The 4996-nt window shown below is 41.1% G+C and overlaps 1 protein-coding gene across 1 annotated transcript in view; it reads left to right on the top strand.

Moving 5' to 3' along the window:
- Window positions 1–4274: 4274 nt before the first annotated feature.
- PTPN21 (protein tyrosine phosphatase non-receptor type 21) overlaps window positions 4275–4996 on the top strand; it is a gene marked incomplete at its 3' end in the record, with an annotated part of 41634 nt that continues 40912 nt past the window's right edge. Inside the window, exon 1 of the mRNA XM_082486016.1 lies at window positions 4275–4572. The remainder of the gene's footprint in view (window positions 4573–4996) is intronic.

Below are 4996 nucleotides of genomic sequence, written 5' to 3'. Positions count from 1 at the left end.
GAGCGCCGCGACGGAGAGTGCGCGGCCTCCGCCTGCGGCGCCCCCTGCCGGGCGGCGGCGATACTTCCGTACCGTCCCCGCCGCCGGCGGGCCCCGCCTGGCCCGCAGCGGGCACAGGCCCCAGCGCGGCACGGCGTACCCCTGAGGCGGTGGCGGCGGAGAGGAGGGAGCGGGCAGCCCCATCAGGGAGGCCGGCGGGCGGGGAGGCTGGGCCGCCCCTCACCGCAAACTGCCGCTGAGCGCCCTGGCTGCGGCTGGTCCTGCTCGGCAAGCGGCGGGCAGCCACGACGCTCTCGGGAGTCCAGCCCTAGAATAAAGAATAGAAACGTATCTTTTAGCGTATTTCTAAATAGTTGCGTGTCAGAGGGTCTGCTCTTAATTAGTCAAGGGTCACATTCAGCTTTTTTAAGTTGCCTCTTCATTCCTGTTTTTTATAAAACTGGTTTATAAAGCCCTGCCACATGGCTTAAGGTAAGTATGAATACCATAAGATTAATGACAAGGTTATTTTACTATTAGTGCTCTTTATCATAAAGTACAAAAATTGAAGATTTAAATATCTATTTGTTAAAAACAAAACATATTATGGTATGGGAATACACGAAGTATCAAAGCAATAGAAAGTATTTAAAAAGTAATAAAAGTATTATACTATTAAATTTTAGTTGTGTGACTCCACATTAGACTGCTTAAAGTACTGCATAAGAAGCTTTAAAACAACTTGTTTGGGGTTTTTTGTCTTGTTTTTCTTACAAAGAGGTTGCTGCATCTACTAGTCTTATTGCTACAAGGCATCAGTTGCAGAGGGAGGAAGAACTATGTGGATGTCATGTTTGAGCCACACCGTTTATCTTCTGCACCAGTCTCCTGGCTTCACGTCAGCTGATTTAGTGAGTAGTAACGCTCTAGAAAGCCCAGCCTACAGATAAAGGGTCTTTTACAAGTAATGCCACTGGGTAAAATAAACTCCAGGCATTGTAGTTAACAGATGTATTAAGCTCTTCCTGCATCGCTGCTCCTAATATAAACCAAACATCATACAGAGATAGCCTAGACTAATTATTGCTAATGATCTGAGCTTTCTGCCTGACTACTTATAATACGCTGGTGTTACAGTAAGATACAACTAGTAACAGTTTAATTACAACATTCCATTTTAACCTTCAAGAGACACATTTTGCTCTTTTAAGATTTCAAATAAGTTGTATTACTTTATAATTGGAACAAGAAAAATAATTGTTGTAGGACAGAAATAGGAATATAGTTAATTTCATGACCAACTGATTTACCTTAGAAAGAAATACTGTGTTTTAAAAAAATGTATCCTTTGTGAATAACAACAGGAGCTCATTGCTTCAAGTTCAACACTGTGTTACGTGTAGGTAAACTGCCTGTTTTCTTCTAGGAAAATTCTATAACTTAATTAGTTACTTAACAGAACATGGTTCAACATTTTACAGTGCCTTATAAATAAAAATGAATCTTGCAAATGTGAAATTTCAGGCTTCAAGCATGTAATAGACATATTGTATGCTCATTCTTTTAGCACCTTCCATTCTCTCCAATACCATCAAGAAATATGTAATGAAGCTATCACTTGCTTTTTCACAAATAAGAGATGGAACAATGAAAAAAACAGGGAGGTTTCAGACAGAACCAAAACATAGAAGTGATGAATGAAGTGAATTTGTTCAAAGAACAGCTTTGAGTCACATGTAGAATCAGAGGTCTTCTGACTTTTCAGTTCATGGAGTCACTATTTCACATGGCTAGTGAGTAAATCAAGATACTTTTCCACGTGACCTCTTTGTTGTTTCAGCATCCTGGGAATGCCCTTTAACTAGTAGTTTCTGGATTATCCTGCCTGTGTTTTTCATCAAAAATGGCTAACTCTGGACTAGGCTGAGGAGTATATACATGCATACTGCTTTCCTGCCTGAAGGGTGACTGATTCTGCTTCCTATTTGGCTCGCTTCCAACTTTGTGTCTTACCATTAATCAGTGCAAAGACCTGATGCTGGACAGAGTTCCCAGAATCGGAACAAGGTGAATACTTGTGTCAACCTTCACCCTGTTGGCTGATATACTCAACTGCAATCATGCATTTGGACCAGGATGGAAAAAGAATCAAAGCTGTTCCAGAAGGGAAGATGTCAATATGAACAAAGGAGGTTTATCCCTGTTTCAATATGGGCAGGAAGTATTCAACCCAACAGGCAGCCACTTTTCTCTGTACTTAGAGAACAAGGGCTGCAACCTTCAGCTGTAGCATATTAGTCTTTTCCTCCCATAATCTTCAAAAAGAGAGTAAAAAGTAGAGTAAAAGGTGCGGGTGTTTCTACCCAGGCATGTCGTGAGTGTTGACCAGAGGTTAAAGGGGAGAAGCCAAAGCACTGTATAGCGCCCTGAGGCAATCACTCTATGTCTTATTGGTGTATCTTTATCAGAGTTCATTACATGTTCATGGATGCCTTTGTCTCTTTGTTCTATTTATTACAGTTGATAGTTGGAGTGAAGCAGGTAATGGAGAGCTGATGAGGCACAAAATGAGCTAGGGCAAAATGGAGTAAGTGCAGAAAAACACCAAGTTAGGATACAAACTGGGCTTATAGGAAACAGAAGAAAAAAAATAATTCAGGAAGAAGTCTGATGAGCTTCAAAAAGAGAAAATGCAAGCTGCAGAGGAGCATATTGACAATGTCTTACTTGTGTCTTTTAAGATGATGTGTTGTCTTTAATATAAGTGCAAAGAGAGAAAGTAAGGAGTAACTATGGAAAGTAAGAAGACTCTAATAAATGCAACTTCTAGGCAGGGAATCAGGCAGGAAATGGGTGTGATCGAGATTTAGAATAGGAAATGTGACAGATAAGAGAAATGAGACCTTGTTTCCAGTGTGAATTGCTTAAAAATAGGGAGGGTTGCCTCTGTTACCCTGGATTTTCATGGCTTGGATTTGTCATGCATTGTATTGGTCAGTTTTCTCTGTCAACTAACCATAGTTCTGGCCTTTAGCAGATAGCATTAAAAAAGTGTATCCACTTAGTTTATTTCAAAGTCAGTTTATTTTACTCGATGTAAAATTCCCCTGAATGAGTTCTTTCCTTGGCTTATGGACTGCTCATCCTAACTATGGCTGATGTATGGGGGAGGGAAAAAGAGCTATTCCCTTGATCAGAGGAAAGCCCGTTGTGTCTAAGAGAAATAACTCAGAAGAATTCATCATAGTACAAAATTACCTACATATTCCAGTGGAGATTAGTGCCCTCCTGAGTAACATGCTATTTGCATAGCAGATCTGCAGGTTGGACCTGCTCAGACAGTAGCGTGTTTGTGCGCTTTACATTACCAAAACACTTTCTAAGTTTTAGTCATGAGTCAGTGTTCACATACTCACTTTACCTTTTTCCTCATCCCTGACCTGTTTCAAGTTTGTATATACTTTTGCCTGGCTCACCCAATGTGAAGAGCCATAAAATTCCACATTGTATGCAACAGTTGCTGATTTCACACGCACGTGTGTGCACACACACACACACAGAGACATTTCCATATATTTGTGAGACTGGAGTGCATCCCCTTATATGATGTTTGCATTGGTTAAACACAATATTGCTTAACTGATATGCATTTAATGCTTGCTAAGACAGTTGTTATTAAGGGCATAATTTCTACTGACACCTTTGGGAGTTTTAAGTCCAGGCAAGGGCTGAAAGATCAGTCTTTAATCTGCATTTTCTTGCTGTGTATATTACCAACAGCTGAAGCTATTCAATGACTTTTGCTTTTAGCTGCAGACATAAATGTATGTGCATAGGTCATTTGGTATGGAACACGCAGATTAAACCTTGAAAATATTTCCAAGCTGCATGAAAATAAGACCAACAGATTTTTTGGTAAGAGATTTGCCTTAATTGGAAAGGCTTAAAATAAATGATCATATGATTAAAAAAAGCAAGGATTGCCTGCTATTTGTTGTAACCCCTATTTCTGTAATGCCCGTGTAGCCAGAGAAGCAGCTGTTCATTGCTGACATTCTCCCTGCCAGGCATTCCAACTCTCTGAGGTAATGGGCTACAAGCATACGGGCCTTCGCTTTAATTCTTTCAGCGTATCCTTCCGCATGGATAGAGCGAGGGGAACGCCTCCAGGAAAAGAAATTAAATGCACACACACAGAGGCACACAGAGACGAGCGATTTGAAAATATTCCCGAGAACGCAGTTTGTGCTCATGCAGCGCAGCGTCACATGAAAGAGGCTGCCTGAAAAGCTGGCTGGCACAGGTTTTATTTTGTTGTAATATTTTCTTCCACCCCCAGCTCTTTACCCAGTGGAATGATATCCAGAGCAAGTTTTTTGAGACAGGAAGTGAGGAATGTTTTCACTATGAGTGATCTGAAAGAAGGTGGGTTAGCCGAGATAGCAGCTGTTTCGGAGAAGAGGAACACAGTAAGTCAGTTCCTGAGGAATACCGATGAGATGGCTCCGGGAGAAAGAGTCTTGGAGTGCTGTGGGGTTTTTTTGCCTACACATATGTGAAAGGAGACTGGGTGTCTTTGGATCGCTGCAAAAGGTAAGGGGAAAACATCAGGCACCGTGAAAATAATAGTGGATGATGTTCTCTGCTGTGCTCCCTAAGGCTGAGGAGTTTCAAGCATTTACTTTTTGAAAAGTAAAGGCTGTAGCACTGTGCATCTGGAGGTAGGGGAGGTTTGAGATACGCACTTATTGCTGCTTGTTCAGTCCAAGAGTCATGTCAAAGATTAACCAGTAAAACAAGGGGAGGGTGGAGTATTCTGGGGTTTTTTTGGCTCCCCAAATATTTCTAAAATAAATATATGTATTTTAAGCATTTGAAATAATAGGAAGGCTTTTTCAGCATTATATATTGCAGTTTTATTTTGTGTGATGTCATTCATGCAGGCTGTTTAGAAGGTCTTTGTAAAGTAAAATGCAAATTATTGAGGGGGGAGTGGGAGGTGTAGGTAAAGGAGAAA

Source organism: Vanellus vanellus (genome assembly GCF_965231255.1).
Source record: "Vanellus vanellus genome assembly, chromosome: 6".
NCBI classification, from domain to species: domain Eukaryota; kingdom Metazoa; phylum Chordata; class Aves; order Charadriiformes; family Charadriidae; genus Vanellus; species Vanellus vanellus.
Note: the sequence above shows the minus strand (reverse complement) of the source record. Positions and strands in the feature narration are given on the sequence as shown.